The following is a 13988-nucleotide window of genomic DNA, read 5'->3' as shown; positions in this document are numbered from 1 at the left end:
TTTCTCACTAAGATTAAAATTTTACTCACTGAAAAATCCATGTTTTCCGTACAGACCTGATGGGTAGATTAGGATCGGTGGCACCTACGTTTCAAATCGGACAAAGCGTGCTCAAATGGAACTTTTTGGAAAACCAGCTGCACATGCTTTAGTCGACCACGTCACCTCAGGTTGGTTTGTGCGCATGCCACTGATTGACCAGCCTTTTTGAATTCTGTCGAAAAACAGTATGTACTCATGGTGAATCCTTACGAATACTTGGTATGTGAACTTTTCTAATTTAAGTGTTGATAATTTCTAACCTGATGAGAAAATGTCAATAAAATGCCGAAGACTTCAGAGAAATAACACGGAAAAGCATACATTCGTTGATTGTCTTCAGTGTGTTTGCTCCAAAAAAACGTTCGTCATCGGAGACTACAGCTTTACGGATCCTCAAGCTCTTGATAAGAGAAAACTTGAGGAAACCTGAAGGTAGCGCGAATCTCCATGCATCCGAAAGCCAAGATTCGGTTCAAGTTTTGTCCTACGGTCGTCACGTTCCCCATATGAGTGCATCCGCGAATGAATTAGCCGCCAAAAAGTACATTTCATCCTGCAAAGCAAAACATGGATTGTGATTTCTATTGACTAAAAGGTTCCCATTATCCGCCATAATTTAAGTACAATGCGAGTGATCGAACGAAACTGACTAATACGTTACTTTGTCCTGCTTGTTTCCTACATCATGTTTAACTGCATGTAGGGAGATGTTAGAATATTTTTTTAAAAAGTGACCATCCCTGCATTACGCTGCCAGAAAAGACTGTCGTGCCTACAGCTAATTTGGAGAATATATTTCAAAATAATTCACAAAATATCTCTAAAAAGTCCCTGAAACGTCTTCTATAGTATGTGGTAAACTGAACAAATGAAGCTTCTTTTCCCGTATTGCTGAATACTGTTACATTTCCGTCGGGATTCTGTAAGTCATGAAAGTTTTGCACATGTTTCTATACTCATATATTGGGATAGAACGTTGTAATAGCTGTATGAAGGGCGAAGAATTTGTGGCCTTGCAACTGTACATATCATTTTAACGACTGCCACAAACCCGCGACCTCCGGGCTATTAGTTAAAGACTAAACTGCTCGGGGACGGACGACTGGACAACAATGCGATTAGCTTAAACTTAGACAGGATCACGGAATTCATATCACGTTGTTGCAAGGTCCGCGGTTCAGTGCAATGACACAGGACGTGTTCTCAAACTATCTCATTTTCGTCTATGCACGCGGTCAAGATTATCTGAATCAAACAAAGCATTCGATATAAGTCTCCGAATACACCTCCTTCATGAATTACATCCAGGTACCGAGACATCACAAGAATAAAATCGAAACATGGGATTCTGAGAGGGTGAACAAACGTAAGTTAATTAGAAAATCGTTGAACCAATCACAAATCCTTGCCAACAGAAGGCACCATAAAAAATTTTCTGCTAAAAGTAAGCCACATCGTATTTTGAAGTTAACCAAAACCGTTTTGAAACTGAGGAAACTCTTCTGTTTTTTATACGCTTGTTTGCATTCAGATTTCAGTCCCTCGAGGACAGAAGTAGATGGATATGTTTACTTCCATCTAAACGCATCTGTATGGATGATAGTAGGGGACACAATCACCCAATTGCTAAACTCAGGGAATCATATTAGCTTCACAATAGCGGGTTGAGTAGTAGGTGATGTTGGATTTACGACATAAGATCTAGGTGACTCATCCCATATGACAGAAGCATTTTTTTGATAGAATTGTGTGGGAGAGCGAATGAAATTTTCTTATTAAATTTAGATAAAGTTTAGAAATATGGATGAAACTCCCAACTGTCAGCATCCAAACAAACAATTAAACGTATGCCAATCAAGAGGAAAATGCAAACTGCTGTTATTGCGTGGCAATATTCTGCACCGTTGTTGTATTCAGCTTGACTATATACACGTTTCTTAAGTCTTCAAGATTAACTGTCTTAACAAATAAGTAAAAACTCCCAAATACATTGTAGCTGTACGTTTTCAAAAGAAGAAAATACAAGACCGAAATTGCAATTATACTGCGAGATGCAAGGGACCACAAAACTTTGAACTTTCACTTTTCTATGGTGATGGGGAGATTTCCAGCCATTGCAGGATGGTCTCCCGATCAGTTGTTTTCCTCAAGTGTATACTTCGCAGAATCGTTTGGAAAACGCTCGCCCTATTTGATTTCTTATTTGCACCTAAATAGAAGGCATATCGTTCAAACAAACATGTGAAACTGAAAGTAGAATACCAAGAAACGAAAGATGTTGGGCCGCTGACCCCGGACGCATTTTGACATCAAGATTTGAGTGTGTACTATGCCATCATAGGCCTTGGCAAGTCAACGGCAAAAAACATTGGGTACTGGAACTTTCCAGCAGTAATTTAGAAGTTTAATATCAAAACTATGCATGCTTGGTAACTATCCTCCTGTATTGCATTTGTAGGGCCTAACTCTGAAAGCATGAGTCAACAAGTGAACAATTTACTGCAATGATTGTTGACATGTTAAGAGTGACTTGACGCACAACAATGCATGATAAAATAGATGGCCAGAGTAAAATTGGATGATGCCACTGACGACTTTGCACCTGGTTGAAAAGTGAGCAAATAGTAACTCCATATTTACTAGATTTTTCAATCAAGTCACAAGGAGAAAAATGAGAGAAAAGTAACCGCACAGGCAAATGAAGACTAAAGTCATCCAGGTTTTAACTTAAGTGTCGTTTGCACCAATTTTATTAAACTGGAAAGGTAAAAGCATGATTCAATTGGAAAAATGTTAAGTCACGAAAAAATACTCGTCAACGAACACTACCAATTATGCAATGAGAAAAGTACATATTCAGTACCGAGTGACTCAGTACAGCTTCACGATGTTGACAGTTTACATGAATTACGTAAAGCTGTTTAAGCTGAATGATTTGGTTGTATGAACCTGCACAAAGACTAAATGTATCCACTAAAAAAGTGCTCCAAAGATGCCCCTCATATAAACAAACCTTAACAACTTCACCAGAGAGGAGAAGAAGAAGGAGAGGAAGAAGGCCTTTCTCGTTCGGTGAACACCAAATGAACAGTTACAAACTATTCGACATGGAAGCGAAACTAATATGCATCATGTTTACAAAACTGAATATCCATCTTCTCCTTGAACGCTTCTTCCTGAACTTTTCCAGACATTCATTGACTGTTCTCGAAAGCAAGCAAATACTACAAAGCAACTCCACAAACTCCGTAATAGTAATCACTTTTTAAGAGGCACGAAGTGGATTTACGACAGAACATACTACTCGCATGCCTCTTATCAGTAGTACCACCGTTACACCAGTATATTATTATGCCCGTCTTGTAGGTGTAAACTCCTTAGAAATCTCACAAACTCGCAAAACAATGTGTACTGTGGGATGTAGAAGCAGCTTTGACAACAAAGTATTGTTTTTAAAGTGTTGTGTTTACTCTCAAACGTCAAATCACAAAATTTGTGCTATTTATCAAACATAAACCATTATAAATGTATCTCTGAGTTTTACTTGCAGGTGAAATGATGATACAACCACTTTATACAAATCTTTTGAAGTGTTGATTATGACTACTTGCTTATGGATATTTTGGATAAAAAGTGGGCGAAAAGCTTCGTAAATTTGTCCATCTGTTTTGAGAAAGATAATTCAAACTTAGTCACTTAACGGAATAGTTTACGAGCGGAGATATCATAAAATTATTTTACGTAGTTCAAAGTTCGATTACAGACAAATTTTTGAAACCCTGCTAACAATTCTAAACTAAAAACCTACTCTATTTAGCTTGAAAATAGGCATTAGTTGGACTGAAGTACCCTTTCGTCTTGAAAGTGCTGTTGCTATTATGACAAAATTACACAATTTACAGTTGAAAGAATTTTACTTGTGGCAGGGCGGTACACAATATTTTGTATAAACCTTTAAAAAATGTGGCAGAGAGTGAGTGAACTACGGGGGTCAAACTTCTGCGACGATCACTTCGAGACACTTATTTCACAAATTCAAATAATATCTGCTAAATCTTGAAAAGACAGTCGGTAATAAAGTTTTTAAGTTAACCAATACCAGGCTGCAAAAACAATCACATTTGTTCTGCGGGATAGTTTTACGATCCACGGAGATTTCTACTGTCTTATAATCAACAACATTTTTGTGCAAAATGCTCTTTGAAATCGTCGTATGAATCGAAGCTGTTCGCCTGCACACACGAAGATTACTTAAAATTACAGCATTTTTGTTTTTGTTTCCAAGTAAATGAGCCCGCCGTGCTTAAGACGTACTGATAAAATATTTGCCAATAATGGTTTACAGAGACTGCCTTTTTAATCCGTGATATGATGCACCCATACACAAACGGAGATTGAACGCCCGCCTTCATCACCCAATAATTTCGCTGATTGCTGACTACAGCTGTGTATGCAATTGTTCAGATGGATGTATTCATTAGTAAGGAAGGCTGAAGTCAACTGTGCCCAGGAATCTTAATGGATAAATTGATTCGAGGCCACAAATACACTCAAGATCAACGCGTTTTTCAAACTAATTAATCGGATAACTACCTTGCGACAACTTCGGAAGTCGCATGGTATGGGTTGTACTGTTCAGTTTGCGTTTAGGTGCAGATTTGCATTTTGTAAAACTCCAAATGAATCCCCGTAGAATTCTTTTGAACATGGTCTCATTTTTCATAAAGGAAACTACTCATGTGGTTGAAAGCTCTTCGACAGCCTACGACCGGTTTTTCCTTTCTTGGGACTCATCAGGTAGGCGCAGTTTTCCAGTTTCCGTCAATCTTATGTTCTACTTGAACCCAAATTGGACTATTTTCGAGAAGTACACTCATTTGCAAATCAATTCGGTTTTCATGAGAGACTCAACTGAATCTCTCGTTAATGACATGGGCTGTCGAGGAGTTTTCAGCAAACTTGTAAGTAGTTCCTTTTATGAGAATATACTGCGATATCTCGAATATCGTGCCCGTGTGCAGCACATTCAGTTGTAGAATATCATAAAAAAGATATTCAGATGAGGCCCTCGTGAAAGCCATGCTGATTTGTAAATGAGTGTGTTTCTCGCAAGGCTTCAATTTTATGAGATCACATGTCGAAATAATTTAAAATATCCTTGTTCTTAATGGCAGTTTACAATGCTCGACTGAAGATTTTGGTTTGCGGGAAAATAGAATATTCTGCAGCGAAGTGAACACAGTTCATCTCCTTTTGATTCGAAGAACTGTTTCACCACATAACAACCAGGCTACATTTTTGCAATTCATGAGAACAACCAGTAGGGAAATGCAACAACTTCAGTTCGGAGCGAAGTTTGTGTTATTCAAGTTAAAATGAGTAGCGATTACCGCATTTGTTGTGATGTTAAAGATATCCACGTGCAATGAGTTCTTATGACATAATTTTCCATGCCACAGCTGCTTGAATGGGCAGCGGCGAACAGAAAATGCATGTGAATAAATTTCACAAGTCCCACTGCAAGTTCGCCGGACCATGTGTTTTGCAATGCCGTAAAGATCACAAATGACAAGGTGGTATAATATTCTACCTGGAAGAAAGCTGTTCGAAATCAGTGAAAAGACCTATGTGTATACCTTCCTCGTATTCAAACGGCTAATAGCGATTTAGCGATAGTGGTTTCAATTATGGTGAACAATATTCTTGAAGCCGTAAGCGCATGTCCATAGCTTGCAAGCTACATGTTGCTGCGTCCAGTTCTTGAATCCTTCAGTATTATGTTCTAAAAAATTTATCATTTTTTTAGAGGATGAACTGGTTTCTGCTCGTTGCAAAGTGCGAGAAACATCAACAAACAACATAATGGGAACCATCTTTCAAATATATTGGCGATTAATGGCGAACCTGACCTAAACGAGCAGTATACACTGGTAAATACTCGTAATACTAGGGTCAGCAGCCGAATGATTCCATCTGTGTGCGCTTGATTAACTCTGGTGAGAGCAAAAGGTCACATATGGATAAGATTCTATTGAGCCAGCAACGTCTTTCATGATGAATATACTATTAGCACCTGCTCCACGAACTCCGATACGTCTCCTGCATTCCTTGGCCCGTAGAATTTTTTCAACGGGCGGGAAAACCCCATTCAACTTACCATTCTGCCATAAAAATTTGAACGATATATAGGTGAGCACAACCCAGATATAATTACGTCAAGGTGAAAAACTTCGATTTAATGAGAAATGCAGACGCTAGGCAGCAACAACTGCCCAAAAAGCCAAGCCAGTCTGGTTGATATTTCAGTCTACCGAGTGTGTAACTCTAGTCAAGTAGATGGTGATAGTGGAAANNGAAGAGCGCAAAAATGATTGTAACTGGCCTACAGAAAGCAGACGCCTTGGTAGTAAATACAGTGTGCCACAAAATGTAGGTTTCATCTGTCTTTAATATGAATTTCAGAACAAAGCTGCTGACTCTGTCAAAGAACGGTTCTGCAGTTATAACAGGAATTCAAGTTGAAAACCAATCAGCACCACTAGACAATGGAGCCCAGTGTTTTGCTTTCTACAACCTTTAAGACAATATGGTCCATGTTTGAGCGAAACGGTTACTAATGCAATGCCTCATAAGTATAGGGTCATGGGTGTTGTACAATCGTTAGCTATACTTGACTTTTAGCCTCAATATTATAGCACTAAACATTATGTGAATTTTTAACAATTTAACCGGAATCTGGCGCCTAGAGATATTTTTCAACCTAATGCTATCATCTATTAAGATCTATGATGCCACCTTGTGTTTGTCGGGACGCGCCCAGACATGGAAAAAGCACACGTGCAGAGAGTGACGCATTCCCAAGGTAACCATTGGTACTACACGTTCGGAAAGCGGGTGCGTTGATGGAGCTCACCAAAAACGGCTTAGCAACATAGGACCAGTGGAGTGGGGGCTGAAAGTGTTCACGACCGGATCACCGCCACTGGCTGTACAGAGCCAACGAGTGAACGACTATATTTGGCCATTTAGTCATTCTATGTGTTTGCGCAGAAGCTCTGTATGTTTTGTCCTGACAATACAGCCGTGTTTTGAGTTCTCTGTTTTCTCCTTATCGCGTAGTCTGGCAGGCTCAGTGCAGGCGTAACCAATAGACGGCCACCCACGATACAACAGCGTTCTACGTGGTTTTTTAATACATAACCTTTTACTTGCGCATGTTTGAACGTGAAACTCTAAGCTGTATATAACCAGCTAAAGGTTCGGAAAGTAGTGTTGCCAAGTGACCTGTCTGTTCTGGAGGCAACAGCTCAGAACGAACGATTTACATGTTTACCTACTAAAAACCTCCTATGTGTCAGAATAATCCTTATGTTTGAAAAGAAAGGAAGATGACAGAAGACAGATGGATGCAGCCGAATAGAACTGGTGCACATGAAGAAAGAATTCTAAATCGATTTTGCTTATTTGCTGGCAACAAAAGATAACACGTTCAGAGGGAGCACTGCAGATTTTGAAATATACTAAAAGCTTGAACGGATTAAAACACTCCAAAACTTGTTTGTTGATTTGGTATTTGTCTCAGGTTCAGTTAGCCATGAATTTTCGTGAGACTTTCGTTGGATTGCTGTGGGAATTCAAGGCATGTCACCTTATTTTTTGTGTAAATCAGCCGTTTATAAAATCTCACGTGGAAAAATCTTGCTTTTCCCAGAACGACATTTTTCAGCTCGCCGACAATCACCAGGGATCAACAGAAAGCAATCCTAGATCTGGATGGTGTTGACAAGCCATAAAGCATTTGGCACAGTGTTTACGGAACTAACGCTTTGAAATGAGCACGGAACATCGTCCGTTGACGCCAGTACATTACTTGAAACAGATAAGCGCATCGCAGTCAATCAGCACTTGAATACTAATACCACGCTTGCAGAGTGTACTATCCCTAATGGATGGTGGTACCATAGGGATACTTCACGGAAAACACTTCAAAACTCTGTATATTTAAATTTGGTACCGAGAAATAGCTTTGATCATGCATAACAACAAACATCTTGTACGCAAGATTGTGTTTTCATTTATGCAGCTTACAGAACTGTTTGGCACTTGCGCCTCTGGATAACCTCTTCGCTGTCCAAACAGAAAATGTCAAAAGTTGTGCCAACGTGATAGGCTTCATCCAACATTAGGAAAGTGTAAACTTTCTATTGCACAGTAGGGAACCAAGTACTGGGTCCGAAAGGAGTTGAGTTACACAGCAGCATGTTGATTTGAATTGGTTGTCTCACGCTGCAGCAGACCGTATGCAGGGAAGCCAAGATCGGTTGAAATTGCACAAATGCAGATACACATACATTTATAAGATATATCTTGTTAGTTGCTTACTTAAGACATGTACGTCAGATACCAACAATTAAACCATGAGTTCTAAAAAGTAATAGGCGGTTTGCTATTGCCAATGACGAGGGGACCACATTAATAAAGGAGAACGTGTATTAAAGTCTGTACCTTAGGGGGAATGACGAATGAACCTAACGCCATAACGATACATAAGCATAGATGGAAGTCAAGGACAAGACCTCTTCGAGTTTTTGTTTGCCCTTCTGTGAGCAGACGACTGGTGGTTCGGCCATTATTGATTCGTTGTAGATGCCAATGACTGAAAAACAGTACCGCATAATTAAATTTCGGATAAATCTACGCTCTAATGAACCTTCTATTTTCAGTGGTGCACGATCATAAAACGACCTCATGAAATCTCATCTTGTAAATTGAAAAAAATTAGGGCAATAAACTTGAGATTTTCTTGCCAATCAAAGGGCGATAACTATCTTCCACTCGGGATTGACGTCAAGTATTCGGTGTCTCAAACAAGGACGGACAGAAATGTAGTAAGATTTGAAGAGGACCTTAAAAATTATGTCCAAAGCAAACCAAATGGTGAACCCCACAGGTGAGAGAGTTACGTTTGGTTTTTGCCCATCAGACGAGTAACATAAGAGCTCAACTATCGCAAAGATGTAAATTTGTACGCACCTAAACTCAAAAGTTTAATATACACTGTTTATTTAAGCAGGCTGCACCATCGGATAACGTAGGCGTTTTTTATTTTACAAAGACTAGTACCAGTAATTTCCGGCTACTTGAGGAACGCTTCACTCACCCTGGCAGATTTTCCTTTTGTTTTATGAACAGTCCCTTTATAGTACAAGCATTGGAGTTCACATTCATATCCACCTCCGGTTCCAGTAACCAGTCGATGCTCAAGTGGTGAGACAAAGACGATTGTCACTACGAATGTGACACCGCATTTAGTTGGCAATCAAATTTTTCCCAGAGCTGGCTTTAAATATAAACTCAACGAGGATGAGTTGCCCGGAAACAGGAAAACGTAAAAGGGTTCCATCGCATCCACACTAAGCAAAAAAACACTTTTTGACAGAATTTCAACTGTGGCTGCATTCACTACTGGCTGTGGTCTGGTTGGGAAACATTCCCTACAGAAGAAACCAAGACTTGAGGCTTTAACCAATAGACTTTTCCGATTCTTCATCAATGTTTGCACCTTTTCACAAGGCCCCCCGTAAAAAAATATCTCAGGGAGAACACCCAGTGGTAAAATAACGAATACTGAAATGAGGGGAAATGCACATTTTGTATGGTCAAAGTTCACAAGCTGTGCAAGGCTAGGTCAGCGAATATTGAAGGATTAATACATCTGAAAAATCATATCTTAATTTTGAAAAAAAACACTTTAAAGGACTGTATCTAAATCAGCGGAACTCTGAGAAGCCCCGGGAAACACTCCCACCATCATTTAAAGGCTGTGCTTGCACACTGCAGTGCCTAGGGTCCTTATTCTGTGTCAGCCGGACTTCACCCCCTGAAACCGAATATTAGACATTTGATGAACAGCAAAAAGAATTCAGATCCTCATACTCTACTGGATTGCTTTTGGTTGGGTCTAATGAGGTGGCATATGTTTAACCCGCACAACTGGTTAAAAGTAGTCTGACCAGCTAAGGAAAGCTGACACCAAGGATATGCTGAGGAATGAAGAGCTTCAAGCAGATTTATACCTATTAGTACTGTTTGTGTAAAGTCCAAGCTCGCAACGAACTATGTGTTGATCAGTTTGCCAGGGCTTGTATGGTATGGAAGATTTAGAGTACGAATGATCAGTTTATATGGAATACGAGTGCAGAAGTTCATGTTCAAGTGATACAGAACTGATAATAACCAAGTTAGGAACGGTAATTTGTTGGTTTTTTGTCATGTTTTTCTGGTTCACAGTAAAGTTTCTCTCTATCCCAACCAACAGTCTGTGGCATCAAAGTATACTATCATGGTCTTTAAACTTCTGGTCCCAATTTCTGTGAGCGCACAAGATAAAATGGGCCTCGTTTCTAATTACAAAGCTGTGGCGGGAGATCCATATTTCTGTTCAACTTCGTCCAAATTCTCGTTACGCAGCCAAAATCTTCTATGTCGCGGTAGGCTTGTTCAGCATTTAATAAAACCCCGTGAAATTCGCCATAATATTCAGGCTGTCACATGTGAACGGTGTGACACGTACTGAAGGCGAGAAAGCACACTTGTAGATTCAAGTGTAAAAATTGAAAGACTTAGAAGTCGTGAATGTATATTTAAACGAGGTAGTCGCGAAGCCAGTTACTGTGACGTGGTGCAGAATTATAACCTCGTGTACAGCCAATTTGTAACTTCAAAGGGTAACCCAAGAATCAAACGGAACTCACGGTGTCTAACATTTTTCAAGCAACCAAATTGCAACACGATTTTTTAGAATTATTTTCCGCGGTTTTCGAAGCGGGTGACCATAAGTGTCAATATATAGGTGATATCGACAGCACGGTGATACATTTTACTGTAAGTAGGCTGCTGTGATACGTAGCGCCTCAGTTGAAGAACCACCTGTAGATATTCACAAGACACATTCACTAACCAGCTGGTTGCTTTCCTACATTAATCTACGAACCCGTAAACAGTGTGTACCAAAGAGTGACCATTACCTTAGTACCAATAAATGTTTTTTTTATCAGTTTTCTTTTCAGTTCTCTTCTTCGGTGTACTTACCTTCACTGACGAACTAAGCACTGTCTTCCAGCGACGGCCTGCGTGATCAAATGCTCCCCGACCTAGTTCGTAATGTAACCTTTGGGGTTTTTTGAGGTAATGAAGTATTGAACTCAAAACACGTCGGCTTTCAACAATTGACTGTCAGGAAACTCACGCACTAGTGCCCGATGCATATCTGCGGACAAGTCCACAGGTGCAGATTTTGCTGCTTATACCCTGTTGACTGTGTGTCAAGACAGCACCAAACTTTGCCACTATCATTGCTGCAGATGACCCACAATCTAACTCCTTTTGTTTTGGCAGTTTTCGAAAGCATAGCTTCATTCTTGTTGAAAAAAACTGCAAACAGTCTACACACCTAAACAGTTGCAGAGTTAAACGCTCAGATTAGGTCAGATGGTAGTTGCTGCATTTTTCTACTGCTTACCAGTGACCGTTTGTGAATTTTCGAAAGGTTCCACTATCAACAACCGCCGAATTGTCTAACTATACTGTTCTGATAGCTCTTTTCTCTCATTTCTACATGGAAGCTTTGGTACATGAACGTATCACTGACACTATTCTTTAAAATTATCCTCAGCCCATACGTACGTAACCACGAAACTGCTAAATTGAACACCATCGAAGGCGCACGAGATTATATTTTTACACAAAACCCAAGGCGTATAAATCACCAAATGCTGGTAGTGAACTTTACTCAATAATTCGTCTCCGCCCGTTGGATGTGAAACTTTGGAGCCGTTGTTTCCGGTAGGTAATTTATCCGTAATTCGTCACCAGTCACTGAGTATGTGGACCACTTTGGTTGCATTTTACAAATATTTCAAAATACTTAGCATCAAGCTTGTATGCGACAAATAAAAATCCTTGTCTATCCTTGTCTTGTACAGGTGCCTCCACGACACACACCTCATCGATATTGGCACAACTTGCGTTCAGCTCTGAGGCTTTTGTGATCAAACTTTCTCAGGTAAGAACAGAAGAGAGAGACAAATGAAATATCATGGTGGTTTCCTGTAATTAAGTTCACACATATTTAAGAAACCTGTCTCTATCAGCCTGTATGTAAGAGTTCCTTTTTGTAGGCTCCATACCGATTTCTACTTGCTATCCTGATCTCTTCCTAACAAACTGACATACGGTTTGCGCGACCAACACAAATCGACACCACACACATAAATGCGCCCCTTGTAAAACGCCACACAAACCACGGCACTATATTCAATGTAAAACTAGATCATCGAGATCTATTCTTAGTCAGATTTTCTTCAGTCTACCCTCTGCTAATTTCAGTAAACTGATTGACGGCTTCATGTTTTGTCTCCTAGTGAATAACAGGCGCTCTGAAATCAGGGAGCGAACGTCGACATCTTAGTGTCCATTATCTTCGGTTCTACTAATCGCCTATTCATCTTTTGTTTCGTAGAAAATAACCTGGTTACATACACTTAGGGCCTAGATTATCTTACCAAACTGACCATTTATTTTAGAACAAAGCAGTGAAATCCTAAATCTATCCTCAGCTTACTGGCAGGGATTTCGCCGTATTAGTAACAGCTTAGACATGGATAACTGTAACATATTCAGGTAGCTTTTTTGCTACATGAAAAAGTGACTTGAAAAATAAATAACTAAAATTTTCTCGCCTAAAATTCATCGTAGTACAATACACTAACCACAACACACAGAGAGCATTTGGTGTTTAGTTAGAAAGTGTCCTAAATATGGGCATCAACCAACCTAAAGTCCACCGAATTCCTTCACTGATAAGCGTCAACATCTCCAAGTAAATAGTGTGTTCGGTTTATATCAATCCCGTTGACCTAACAATATTACCAAACTGGTACAAATCATAACTTATATGAATCTTTTCCTTAGGGCGCGAAGGTTCTTACCAGAAAGCACAGCTAGCCATTCATTGAGTCCCTAAAGTTGGTATTCAAACGTTCCGTTACCAGCCGTGCAGACATTATCAATGCGCTGTTGAGTGGATACTTCCTCCCAGCCTGCTTGAGCCTATATAGCTTTTAAGGCAATATGTTCTCTCAAATGTATGTTTTTCAGTTTAGGTATAAAATGTTCATTAAAACAGTATAGACATTTGTAAGTTTTTAATTGCTTGATATCAAAAGAGACTTCGCCAAGTTAACATCCCGAGCTGCTAACAATTAAATGTATTACCGGAGGCATCATCACATCAAGTATTGGCCTTAATTACAGCTAGAAAACTATTATCATTTATTGTTGAAGAGCATGGTCACAAACATAAAAAGTGAACGCAAGCGATGAATGCGGAAGGGTAACAGGAGAAAATGGGAGAAAAGAGAGAAACGCCTCATTCGAAATCATGCAAAGAACAGTTCCAGTCTGATGAGGTGGATCCCAGAGTATGTGGAGATATTGGTATGGAAACACGCGTCTAAAGACCAACAACCGAAGAAAGGACAAACAATGTTGAATGCTCTTCAAGGCGCGGTAGGTGCTAGCACAGTAAAGACTCGCACATCAGGCACAAAGTGTTCGTCATACTGGGTCTGGTGTGAGATTAAATGTACATTCAACGCCATGTGCCACACATAAATGTGTCATAAGTACGCATAGAGCCCACATTGGCAAGCAAACACAAGTCACTGACTGCGACCTTAGGAAGTCCCGGTCCAATAATAGCCTTAGCGGATTAAGGAAAGCAGATCCCTCGATAAGGAATGGTCATCGGTTGGTGAAGCAAAAGGTCGACATCACAACCAATGGCATGTATCCCTCGATAATGGTCATCGGTTGGTGAAGCAAAAGGTCGACATCACAACCAATGGCATGTAGGGCTGAGATTATGGCGAGGGAATATTCATTCA

Source organism: Opisthorchis viverrini (assembly GCF_000715545.1).
Source record: "Opisthorchis viverrini unplaced genomic scaffold opera_v5_222, whole genome shotgun sequence".
NCBI classification, from domain to species: Eukaryota; Metazoa; Platyhelminthes; class Trematoda; order Opisthorchiida; family Opisthorchiidae; genus Opisthorchis; species Opisthorchis viverrini.
The sequence above is the reverse complement of the archived record's forward strand: the minus strand, read 5'-3'. Positions refer to the sequence as shown.